General features: G+C 39.6%; 1 long non-coding RNA gene across 2 annotated transcripts in view; it reads left to right on the top strand.

Annotated features, from left to right (window-relative positions):
• The first annotated feature begins 25 nt into the window (after positions 1-25).
• LOC115943879 (uncharacterized) overlaps positions 26-13,677 on the top strand; it is a 32,309-nt gene continuing 18,657 nt past the window's right edge. Inside the window, exons 1-3 of one of the 2 annotated variants that reach the window (XR_004078456.2) lie at positions 26-468; positions 7,540-7,606; positions 9,911-9,961. This is a non-coding gene — a long non-coding RNA (uncharacterized LOC115943879). The remainder of the gene's footprint in view (positions 469-7,539; positions 7,607-9,910; positions 9,962-13,677) is intronic. The other variant, XR_004078455.2, reaches the window with a different exon arrangement.

Genomic DNA, 13,677 nt, shown 5'->3' with positions numbered 1-13,677 from the left:
GGGGCGGAGCGTGAGCGCGGGGTTTGCTAGGCGGGGTTTGGGCGCGAAGGGCGGGGCCTGAGCTTGGCGCGGCCGGTGCTCTACCGCGCGCCCGGGTGTTTTCGGCTCTGAAGTCGGAGGAGTTTCGGCTAGGCCATCAAGCTAGATGTGAAACGTCTGTGTCCGGAAGGGGTTTTCCCCTTGTAACTTTAGCCCAGGCAGCGTAGATAAGGCTTATGAAGGAGAGCTATGGAAGGTGAGGAACCAGGAATTTAACTGGAAGCACGTGAGAAACAGGACTGCACCATTTTGTACTCTTTCTACAGACTTCGTGTGCGCTGCGTCTTGAGATCACAACATGAGTAAGATCTAGCCAGTCAAGTGACTCTGCAATGAGGGGGAAACTGAGCTGTGAGGAGTGGTAAAGGGGACACAACGAGGTACCCATTCGGGAAACTTCCCCGGCTCTATTCCCGCTGTTCTTGAAGGGTGAGTAGGAGTTTTGGCGTTCGGTAGAACACGGGGAGAGAACTTTGCGAGGAGGGGCACGAGTGAGTGCCAAGCCTCCGGAACGTGGACGTGTTTGATGTGCTGTGGTTTAGGAGTGGCCATTGTGGAGAAAGAGGGATGATGGAGTATTTGCCAGTTTACTCTTAAACTCTGATTGTTGTGAACGCTGAATTTTATTAAAAAAGCTCTACCAGACCACTCTCTTCCTCTGCTTTACGGTCTTTTTCATGGCTCTTTTTGCTCAGTATGTATCTTACGTGCTGATGTTCTAAAAAAATTCTGTCCAACGGCTTTCCCTTCATTCCACTCTCTCATTTATTTTTTATTATATATATATTTAAAGATTTTTATTTATTTAAGAGAGAAAGAGTGAGAGAGAGAGAGATTACGAGCAGGGGGGAAGGGTCAGGGAGAAGCAGACTCCCTGCTGAGTAGGGAGCCTGAAATGGGGCTCAATCGCAGGAACGTGGGATCATGACCCGATTGGAAGGCAGACGCTTAACCGACTGAGCCACCCAGGTGCCCTCCACTCTCATTTACACTAAGGCTTTTAACTTCTTTTTATATAGGGACAGCTTCTAGATTATGAGTAAGGGTGGCTGTGGTGAACTCTAGGCTTGGGCATACAGCTGACTACAAGACATCTATGTGTCTCCATTAGGATATCTCTCAGTTATCTCAAAGTCAACTTGTTCAAAACTCACCTTGTAATCTTTTCTCCTTAATCTTCGTCTGTGTGGGGCACCACCATCTATCTATCTATCTATCTATCTATTTTTCTTTCTTTCTTGATTTTATTTTTGGAAGAGAGAAGGAGAGAGAAAGAAAGAGCACAACCGGGGGGAGGGGCAGAGGGAGAAGCACACTGGCCAATGCCTGACTGGATCCCAGGACTCTGGGATCATGACCTGAGCCAAAGGCACACATTTAACTGACTATGCCAGCCAGGCACCCCCACCTTCTTTCCCCAAGTCAGAAACCTGGAAGTCGTAACTTCTCCCTAACCCTCAGCGCCTGCATTCAATGTCACCAAACCCTAAATACCTCTCATATCTTGTGCCTCTTCTCTACCCCGATCCATCCCTCTTCCCCCTTCCTCCCCCTCCCCCTGCCACTGCTGCTGCCTTAGTTTGGGCTGTCATCATGTCTTACAGGGTTTCTGAAAAAGCCTCCTATCTGATGTCTTTGTTGTCAGGTCCCTGAATCTAATGCACTTCTAACTAATGCCCCTTAGTGAACTTTCTGAAACATAAATCATTCATGCTATTTTCTTTCACCTTTAATAGTTTTTGAATAAGTGGATTAGAAGGAAATAAATGTCATTCTACTATTTAAAAGTCTTCAAAGGCTGAGAAAGGTATAAAATCCAAACTCTAGATGGGCCAGTCAGGTTCTGCATAACATGATTCCTCCTTATCTCTACATCCTTATTTTCTGCTATTCCACCACACAAGTCTCATTCCAATCTTATGGAACATTTGCATTTTCTTAAAGAACTGTTCTCTTTCTTGATTCCAGGCCTTTGTATATAATAGAACTTTTGCTTGGAATGCAGTAAGCAATTTTCTAGTGAAAGAAAGCTTTTAGCGAAGAGTTAATGTTCTTTTCCCTATTGTAGATATATTGTTTATCTTCTGGGAAGAAGCATTTGCATTTTAGTGATACCTTCCTAGTTTGCTGGTTTTCAGTCTCATGTAAGGAGATTGATTGAAAGTTTTCAGTCCATCCTAACAACAAGTAAAAAGCTGAACAAACTGAGAAATCAAAAACTCTTCTTAGATCTGTCAGAGAATTGAGATCATGGGGTAAACCAATGACCCTAGAATTGGAGAGTTAGACAAATAATAGAGAATCACAACTTATTGGAGCAACAACCCACTTCTGGGGAAGCCAGTATTGGTATTGGAAAATGTGAAGTGTAATTGATGAATTGCTGGAGGCTTAGTGTGGATAAGTCTGAGCGTTAACTCCAGAGAGATCTAGTCATGGGTGGGGGGAGGGGGGTCCTCACACTTTTGTGACTTCAGGGGGTGTTCGGGGCTTGGCTTGTAAATGGGCTATCAGAATTGGAATAGGGTCTTGGGCAAGCTGCTCAGTGGGAAGGCAGTGAAGTAAGTTTTGTTTTGGCTCCTTACTTGAACCTGATGGAAATGAAAAGACAACAAAATTTGTGGCATGTAGTGAAAGCGGTGCTTATAGGAAAATTTATAGCTTTGAATGTATATATTGGAAAAGAAGAAAGATAAAAATTAATTTCCTTACTTTTTCTATTAGGAAAGTAGTAAAAGAAGAACATATTAAGTCCAAAGTAAGCAGAAGAAAAGAAATAATAAAATTTAGAGTAGAAATCAATGAAATTGGAAACTGAAATCAGTTGAGAAACTCAGCAAAACCAAGAGCAGAGTCTTTGAATAGATTAATGAAATTGATAAGCCTGTAGCCAGGCTAATTATGAAAAAAGAGAGGAGCACAAATTACATCAGAAATGAAAAAGGGACATCACTACAGACATCATGGACATCCAGAGGATAATAAAGTAATAATGTGAACAACTGTATGCACACAAAATTGATAACCTAGATCAAATGGACACTTCTTTGAAAGACACAATCTGTTTAAAACTCACACAAGTAAAAATAGGTTATTTGAATAGGCTTATATCTATTAAAGAAATTGAATTGGTAATTAATAACATTTCAAAACAGAGAGCACCAAGCTCAGATGGGTTCAGTGGTGAATTCTACCAACTGTTTAAGGGAAAAATTATGCAATTATCTACAATCTTTTTCAGAAGATAGAAGCAAAGGAAGATAGATATTTACTAATTAATTCTGTGAGGCCAGCATTACCCTAATACCAAATTTAGACAAAGTCATTACAAGAAAAGAAAACTACAGACCAGTATCTCATAAACCTAGTACAAAAATTATCAACAAAATATTATCAGATTGGATCCAACAGCTTATAAGAAGAGATATGGCATGACCAAGTGGGATTTATTTGAGGTATGCAAAGCTGGTTCAACATTGGAAAATCAGTTAACATAATCTGTCATATCAACAGGCTAAAGAAGAAAAATCATGGTCATATCAATAGATGCAGAAAAAAGGATCTGATAAAATCCAACACCCACTCATGATAAAAAAAACTCAGGAGACGGAATAGAAGAGAACTTCCTCAGCTTGGTAAAGAACATCTACAACACAACTACAAGTAACAATGTAATTAATGAAGAGAAACTAAAAGTTATCTTGCTAAGATCGGGCACAAGGCAAGGACGTCCTCTCTCATCACTCCTTTTCAGTATCACACTGGAAGTCTTAGCTAATGCAATAAGACAAGAAAATAAAATAAAATGTATAGTGATTGACAATGAAGAAATAAAACTATCTTTGTTCACAATTGACATAATTGCCTATGTAGAAAATATGAAAGAATCCACATTAAGCTCCTAGAACTGATGAGTGATTATAGCAAGTTTGTAGCGTACAAAGTAATATGCAAAAGTTAATTTCTTTCCTATATACCAGCAATGAACAAATGGAATTTGAAATTAAAAACACAATACCATTTATATTTGCTTGTGAAGAAATGAAATACTTAGGTACAAGCCTAACAAAATATGTACACAATCAATATGGGGAAAACTGCAAAACTCTGTTGAAACTGATCAAATAAGAACTAAATAAATGAAGAGATATCCCACATTCATGGAAAGAAAGACTTGATATTGTCAATATGTCCATTCTTTCTACTTGATCTATAGATTCAACACAATCCCAGTCAAAATTCCAGCAAATTATTTTGTAGATATCAACAGGCTGACTTTAAAGTTTATATGGAGAGGCAAAAGAGCCAGAGTAAGTCAACACAGTATAGAAGGAGAAGAGCAAAGTTGGAGGACTGACACTATCCAACTTCAACACTTACTATAAAGCTATAATAATTGAGACAGTGGGGTATCAGCAAAAAGTAGACAAATAGATCAATAGAATAGAGTCCACAAATAGACCCACGTGAATATAGTGAATGATCTTTGACAATATAGCAAAGAAAATATTAGATATACAATACAGAAAATACAGTCTCTTAAAAAATGGTGCCAGAACAACTAGATATACACTGCAAAAAAATGAATCTAGATACAGACCTTCATCCTTCTTAGAAATTAACTCAAAATAGATCATAGACCTGAAAGTAAATGCAAAACTATAAAACTCTTAGAAGATAACATAGGAGAAAATCTAGATCACCTTAGGTATGGCAATGATTTTTAAATATAATACCAAAGGTATGATCCATAAAAGGAATAATTGATAAGCTGGAGTTCATTGAAATAAACTTATGCTCCAAAAGTGTCAAGAGAATGGGAAAAGCCACAGACTGGGAGAAAATATTTGCAAGGCATGTTTGATAAAGGATGGTCTTCCAAAATATACAAAGAACTCTTAAAGCTCACCAATAAAAAAACTAATAACCCAACTTAAAAATGGACAAAAGATTTGAACAAATTCCTTATCAAAGAAGATGTATGTATGGCGAGCAAGTATGAAAAGATAATCAACATCATATGTCATTAGGGAATTGCAAATTAAGACAATGAGATACTACTACACAACTGCCCAAAATCCAAAACAGAACACCAAATGCAATAGGAACTGTCATTGACTGTGGGTGGGGATGCAAAATGGTATGGCCACTTTGGAAGACAGTTTGACAGTTTCTTATAAAACTGAACATATTCTTACCATACTATCCAGCAATCATGTTCCTTGATATTTATCCAAATGAGTTGAAACCTTATGTTTGCACAAATTTTATAGCAGCTTTATTCATAATTGCTAAAACTTAGAAGCAACTGAATATTCTTTAGTAGGTAAATGGATGAATCATCTAGATAGTATGATATTGTCAAGTGCTGAAGAAGAATGAGCTATCAAGCTCTGAAAAGACTTGGAGGAATCTTTAATGCATATTACTAAATGAAAGAAGCCAATCTGAAAAGGCTACATACTATATAATTCCAACAATATAACTTTCTGAAACAGACAAAGCTATGGAGAAAGTTAAAAAAAAAAAAAATCAGTGGTTGCTGGGGTTGGGGGAGGTGGGGATGAATAGGTGAAATAGAGAAGATTTTTAAGGCAATGAAATTATTCTGTATGATACTATAATGTTAGATACATCATTATACATTTGTCAACACCCATAGAATGTATAACACCAAAAGTGAACCCTAACGTAGAGTCTGCACTTCGGGTGATAATGATGTGTCAGTGTTCATCAGTTGTAGCAAACGTACCAGTATTGTGGGACGTGTTGATAGCGGGGCAGGTCGTTTCTAATTGTGGATGCAGCAGGTATGTGGGAACTCTGTTCAGTTTTGCTGTGAACCCTAAAACTTCTAAAAGTAAAGTATATTAAAATATAGACAGGAGTTACAAGTAGATGTGGAAGTCAAATCTACTTTGTATGAGAAGGAAAAATTGATTCAGGGTGAAATCAGAGGCCCTCAGTTTCATTAGGGAATTTGCTAGTGTGGACTAGATTAGAAATAACCTGACCAGGTAGGAGATGCAGATGATGTTTTCCAAATACAGAGCACAAAATGGGGATAGCAAGCAAAAGATAGAAGTAATGGGGAGCATCAACCTGTAGGCATCATTTAGTTAAATTCTTGATCTGTCTACCTTGTGCTCTCTTTCATCTAGCATAAGAGAGTAAACAATGAGTTATACTGCTAACTTGTACTTAATTCTGATTTTCAAGAAAAAAGTTCATCTTGGGCGCCTGGGTGGCTCATTTGGTTAAGCGACTGCCTTCGGCTCAGGTCATGATCCTGGAGTCCCTGGATCGAGCCCCGCATCGGGCTCCCTGCTTGGCGGGAAGCCTGCTTCTCCCTCTCCCACTCCCCCTGCTTGTGTTCCCTCTCTCGCTGTGTCTCTGTCAAAGAAATAAATAAATTTTGGGCACCTGGGTGGCTCAGTTGGTTAAGCGACTGCCTTCGGCTCGGGTCATGATCCTGGAGTCCCTGGATCGAGTCCCGCGTCAGGCTCCCTGCTCAGCAAGGAGCCTGCTTCTCCCTCTGACCCTCCCCCCTCTCATGTGCTCCCTCTCTCTCATTCTCTCTGTCTCAAATAAATAAATAAAATCTTTAAAAAAAAAAAAAAAGAAAGTTCATCTTATTTTGAACTGAAGAACTCATTAGGTGAAAATGACCCATCATTTTAGACTTTATAACAAGTAATTAAGTGTACATAGTCAAACAGATTTCAAAAAATGGAAGCATATTTCATAGAGCTCGCAAGAAAAATAAGTACTGAACGAATTGAAAGAAGAGTTCACGAAGCCATAAATATTTTCTGCATTTTAAGGGGAACTGTTTTTCCCCCCAGTTCTAGTTGACATTGTTGTGTACATACTCCATTTGAGAGGCAGACACAGCCTGTGCTATAGACCCCATGAATTGGAATAGGAAACTGTCTGAATTGAAGGAAGCCTCAGATGAGTTGACATGAGGGAACCAGAAGTGGCTGGTACTAATTCTGATAAATCGAAGGTTCCAAAGTTACCCGACAAACCCTTTCTCTTGGGAAACACATACACATGTAGCGTACAGAGAAGATGGATATCTGGTTTGCAGCTACAGACCTGAATTATGTTGTGCAGGTTTTCCTTTTTTTTTTTTAAGATTTTCTTATTTATTCATTTGAGAGAGAGACAGAGAGAGCACAAGCAGGGGGAAAGGCAGAGAGAGAGGGAGAAGGAGACTTCCCACTGAGCTGGGAGCCTGGGGGCTTGATCCCAGGACCTGGAGATCATGATCTGAGCCATAGGCAGACACTCAACCATCTGAGCCACCCAGGTGCCCTGTTGTGCAATTTTTCTTGTTACTTTTCAAGACCAACACATATCACAGAATCAGGAGGTCAGAGACTTCTTAGGTGGCTCTGTGATCCCAAAGAAGTAAATTTTCTTTATGTTTTTTGTAGGTAATCATATATTAGAAATTATTCCTTATTGTAAATAATCTGAGTTTATCTTTTCCAGACAGGAACTCTGGAGACTCTGGAACTCTGGAGATTCTGGAAAACCTGACAGGCTGGAGAAGTATAAGGTATAATTTCATGATTACATGTAATAGGAAATTAAAATGGCACTTTTCATATTGTCTCAGTTTTGACTAAGAACTCTAAGGCTAAACAATATAGGTACCAAAATTACCCCCACATTGGAAGACAAGGTACTACCGTGTCCTACTTTATGTAGGACATGCTAAGACACGGACAGTTTCTTCTGCCAGCATTAGCTCATCTCTTGTTTCGGAGCTCTGTAAGGGCCGCCGAAGACTTCATGAGGAAGGGCAGAAATAACTGGGAGGGAGGATTTCTTTGGAGAGAATTGTCAGTGTGCTGTATATTCTGGTGAGAGTGATGGAAGCACTTCCTTCTCATCTGAAGCCAAGAGAAGAAAACCACTCAAAAAGCTTGAAATGTGTTCTCTGGAACCTGAACGACTCAAAGTCTGGCATCTGAAATTAGAAAATGTCAGGCTAGAGGCTGGCTAGAGCAGTCTGTTTGGTGGCGGAACGAAGTAGAGCAGAGTTTAGTGGAGCCAGACACACAGGTGTGTTTTCCCATGGACCAAATGTGGAGCCTGCAAAGGGATACAGTTGTAGATAATCTTAAAAGAAACTTCACCAAAGAAATCCACCTGGAGAGGGTAGGTGGCCCTGGTGGAAGTCAGGGGCTGAAGGCAAAGTCTTAGTTGGTTGGTTGTGTAAAGAATCCAACCTATAAAGGAATTGTAGGTAGGAGGTCCCCAGTGGAGTGGAGGGTTCTTTGTGAAACCCACAGAAATTCCACACTCAAGAAGGAATCCAGTATCTGAAAGGTGCTACAGCCAAAGAGTACCAATATCAGATTGTAACAGTAGTTACTGGTCATGTAGAATACAGTCTTTTCCTCCAAATTTCCCCTCCCTTCGAGTCTGGACAATGGAGGGGCTTGAGCAGTAGCTAGCAAGTGGTGGGAGCGATGGAGCATGAACAGAAGAAGCAAACCCCTCATTCCTTCCCCATTGCAGATTTAATTTCCTGGGGCAGCAATGGCAACCAAGCCAGTGGTGATGTCCTGTGTCCAAGGGTGGTATTGTGGTTCAGTCTATAGCATCTGGAGCCTATTCAGACCAGTTCTGCTGCGTAGGCTTGGATATAAATTTCAAGCTGTGTATCTCTGAAAGTTTTCTAGTCCTCTTGATAATATTGTGACCTACCCAGTAGCTTTTAAATAAGTTCCTTATCGTTTTAAATTAGCCAGAATCGATTTCTGTGACTTGCGATGAAATCAGTCAAAAACAGTATTAGGAATTTTGCAAGAAAACAGACCATCAGTGGGTTAATCTGGGATTAATTATCTGACCTGGTTGAGGCTGAAAGCAGTGAAAATTCAGCTGATTCTACGGAGTAGAGCATCTCTAGGTGTGCAGGGATGGATGAAACAGTTAATTAAAAAGTCAGCTCTGATTTTCTGGAATGAAGTGAGTAAGTATTGGAGGCAAAGCCTTGGGGACTACTCAGTTTTTGACATAGAAGAGTATTAAAGTGCATGAGTCATTCAAAGCCAGAGGGGGTAGATGGTTACTTCTAAAAGTGCTGGTCAGTTTTTAGAGTACAGGTCCTTTACTTCTTTGGTTAGGTTTATTCCTAGGTATCTTATGGTTTTTGGTGCAATTGTAAATGGGTCGATTCTTTAATTTCTCTTTCTTCTGTCTCACTGTTAGTGTATAGAAATGCAACTGATTTCTGTGCATTGATTTTATATCCTGCCACTTTGCTGAATTCCTGAATGAGTTCTAGCATTTTCGGGATGGAGTCTTTTGGGTTTTCCACATAAAGTATCATGTCATCTGTGAAGAGAGAGAGTTTGACTTCTTCTTTGCCAATTTGAATGCCTTTTTTTCCTTTTTGTTGTCTGATTGCTGAAGCTAGGACTTCTAGTACTATCATATGGTTTCACTCATATGTGGAATATAAGAAACAACGCAGAGGATCATAGGGGAAGGGAGGGGAGACTGGGAAGAAATCAGGGAGGGAGAAAAACCATGAGAGACTCTTAATTATAGGAAACAAACTGAGGGTTGCTGGAGGGGAGGAGAGTGGGGGGATGGGGTAACTGGGTGATGGGCATTAAGGAGGGCACATGATGTGATGAGTACTGGGTGTTATACACAACTGATGAATTACTCAACTCTACATCTGAAACTAATGATGTACTATATGTTGGCTAATTGATTTTTAAATTAAAAAAAAAGTGCTGGACAGTTTAATGAAAGAGAATGGTAAATTCTGGTTGCTGTATGATGTCAGGGCTCTAGTTTAACTGCTCTGCTATTCTCTTGTTTTTCCCACCATGGTTGTAAGATGGCTGCTACAGTTCCAGCCTCTCAGGTCCTTACATGACAACATCCAAAGGTAGGAAGGAAAAGATCTTTTTTTTACCCTTCCTTTTTTTTAAAATCAGGGGAGAAATCACTCCCCAAAGCCCTCTAACAGACGTCCCCATATGTCTCACCAGAATAGAGTCATGTGTCTATCCCAAATCAGTCACTAGCAAAGGAGAATGGGATTAGACCATTCATAGCTTAACTCTTGGGGCTGAAGGAGACTCCCACCTTCCCTTAGCTGATTATTGCCTGTTTCTTGAATGAAATTGGGTTTCTTTTTGTAAGGGAGAAGTGAGGAATGGCTAACGAGTGTCAGCAGCTAGTGTGGGCAACATCATCTTCGGGCAGCTCTCACCTGCCAGCTTTGAGTGGAACGTAGAGTAAGAGAAGTCCAGCTGATCTAGACTGCTGTGAGAACAACCCTGATGCTTTCCTTTTATGGATTCAATGTTTTTGTTTTTTTTTTAAATCTTTTATTCATTCACTTGAGACACAGAGATACAGAGGAGCATGAGCAGGGGGAGAGGCGGAGAGGGAGAAGCAGGCTCCCCGCTGAGCCAGGAGCCTGATATGGGGCTTGATCCCAGGACCCTGGGATCATGACCCAAGCTGAAGGCAGACGCTTAACCATCTGAGCCACCCAGGCACCCTTGGACTCAATATTTTTCAAGTGTCTGTGGCAGGATGTTGTATGGAGCCTAGACAAGCTCCAGTAGATCTGTGGTGGAGAACTTAGCGTTTTAGAGCAAAGTCTTGCTCTCTTCAGTCCTTCTTATGATTGAAAATGTCAAACTAAGACATGCTAGGTAATCATGCTTTCTGCGTTTCTCACCATGAACTGAGTATTATTGGATCAACAGAATTTTCAGCCTGGACATGCCCCAGGAGGATAGCATTATCAAGTGGAATTGTGTATACAGGACTGGATCCAAGCAGATCCTGAAGGCCCAGTAAATTGCCTGAGCAATTGACTCACACTCCTACTGCACTTCTACACCTATATGATCAGTTTATAGAGGAGGAAGAGAATTTCAGCTTTGTTTACAGTGCTCTGTACAATATTCTGGCAGTTGGTAGAGGTAGATTTGGGAACTCTTACAGGAATACAGAACATCAAGAATTATGTATATCTGTTTTTTTTTTATTTTTTAAAAAAGATTTATTTATTTGAGAGAGAGCAAGAGAGCATGAGTGGGGGGAGGGGCAGAGGGAGAGGGAGAAGCAGACGCCCCACTGAGCAGGGAGCCCCATGTGGGGCTCGATCCCAGGACTCTGAGATCATGACCTGAGCCGAAGGCAGATGCTTAACTGACTGAGCCACCCAGGCGCCCCTATGTATATCTCTTGGAGTCTTCTTTGACAAGAATGAAATGGCCTGAGGTATGGATCTACATTGATTAATAGGCAGTAATTAGTGATTTGGTCAGATGGCCAGGGACTTTGAAGGAATGAGGTTATAAGATTGGTAATAAGTCTGGAGAAGAGATATGTGGCTGGACCTTTTGTACTGAGCACTGTATGTGAGAAAATATATGTCCCCCAAGTGCTTTCTTAGTGGGCTTATAGTGTTGTGCCCATAGATGTGAGCATAGGCTCAACAGCATAAATAATCCTTTCCAAGCATGTTCTGGCTCTGCCACAGCTCAGTGTTCAGACTGACAGCAACGTCTGACCACCCTGGATCCCCAATATGGTATAATACCTAAGGGGGACTAGGCAGCCATTCTGTGACAGATTGGATACATTGGATTCCTTTCACTCTGCAGGGGGCAGAAATTTGTTCTCACTGGGATCAACCCTTATTCCAAACCTAGAATTTTTTCCCTATCTATTATTTTTCTACTTGTATCATCATCCATGGATTTATTAATATAAATGAAACATAGATTCAGACTCTCAGATTAAAAAAAAGTAAATATAGCAAAGGCATACGCTTTCAGTTACTCCATTATTTTGGAATAATTAATAATTCCACCTTGTGCATGCAGAAGAAAAGGAAAGTGCTAAGGATTCTCTTTTAATTTGGCAGAAAAATTTGAAGAGTGTTTAGAAATACAGAGATACCAATTACAATGTTATTACCAGGTCAAAATCTTGGCTATAAGATGAGCAGAATTGCAGATTCCTCTTGGAGGTTATTTTCACAGGATAAGGCAACACTTTCTAAAGTCTTTGGAATCATATAATACATTTTGGTTCAAGTAACATTAAATTAACTGAGAATGGATTTCTTTTTAACAAAAAAACAGAAGACATTCTAGTAATAGTTGTGAATATTCACACATCTCCATATTGAGGAGAACCAATAGATATTTTTGGAAACCTTTTAAATTTATTAATTTTTTTTCAGAGAAAATTGAGTTTAAAAGAGTTTTAATTTCAGTATAGTTAACATATAGTGTTATATCGGTTTCAAGTGTACAATATAGTGATTCATCAGCTGCATATATTACTCACTGCTCATCAAGGTAAGTGTACTCTTAATCCCCTTCACTTATTTCACCCATCCCCCCCCCACCTCTCCTCTGGTTGGTCCCATCTGTTTGTTCTCTATAGTTAAGAGTTGGTTTTTTGGTTTGTCTCTTTTGGAAACCTTTTTAATTTAATACCTTATCAAACCAGGTTTTTAAAAGTAGCTTATGATGCAGAATTTTATTTTATTTTTTATATATCTGCAAGAAGGGATATCTCTTTCATCTCTTTCTCAGACTCCTTTGGTTAATTATAAACATTTTTATTTTTAAGGTCAGGTTCTGAAATTTTATTAGCTACATTGTAAGTAGGCCTATAAAACAAGTTTATTGGCAGAAAGGATAAAAAATGTTATTTAGTAGCAATAAAATAAAGAGGATATAATTTTTCTATATTATTAAATGCCTATTTACTCATAATTTCCTTCTAAGAACACCTTGAAACTTCAGAGAAGACAAATGGTCTATCTTTGGGTTAAAGTGATAGAATAAGAGCATTCTGGTTAGTAGTATTCCAGAGAGGAAATATTTAGGAATTTTATACACCTCAATATTTGTCAATGATGGAGCTGGCTGACTAAAGAATATATAAATACAGATTGCATTTACTGGTCTGTTATTCACACTGCATGTGGAGTATTGACTCTAAGTATATTTAGAGAAACTTTGTGATGCTCCAGAGGGCAGAACTAGGGAGGCAGACTTTAGTTTTAACCATAAGGAAAAAAATTGGCCTGTGAGGGTGCTTAATCTAGGGTTGACTGACCACCTGTCAGGCATACTTTAAAAAGTGATATATTTATTTAATTTGGAATTGGGAAATATCCATCTTTCTTGACCCAACTTTTATTTTGAAAAGTTTTGCAATTTCAGAATTTGAAAAACAGGACAATGGATACCTCTATGTTTTTCACCTAGATTACCAATTAATATTTTTTGGTCAAATTTACTCTCTCTCTCACACACACACACCCGCACACTTTTTTTTTTTAAGATTTTATTTATTTATTTGACAGAGAGAGACACAGTGAGAGAGGGAACACAAGCAGGGGGAGTGGGAGAGGGAGAAGCAGGCTTCCCACGAAGCAGGGAGCCCAACGCGGGGATCCATCCCAGGACTCTGGGATCATGCCCTTAGCCAAAGGCAGATGGTCAATGACTGAGCCACCCAGACGCCCCCCCCCCCTTTTTGATGAGCCATTTGAAAGGAAGTTGCAAATCTCATGAAATTTACCCTTAAATTCTTCAGCAAGTATCTCCTAATAGGGACATT

The sequence above is a fragment of the Leptonychotes weddellii genome, chromosome 2, assembly GCF_054177405.1.
Source record: "Leptonychotes weddellii isolate Sample4059 chromosome 2, ASM5417740v2, whole genome shotgun sequence".
NCBI classification, from domain to species: domain Eukaryota; kingdom Metazoa; phylum Chordata; class Mammalia; order Carnivora; family Phocidae; genus Leptonychotes; species Leptonychotes weddellii.
Note: the sequence above shows the minus strand (reverse complement) of the source record. Positions and strands in the feature narration are given on the sequence as shown.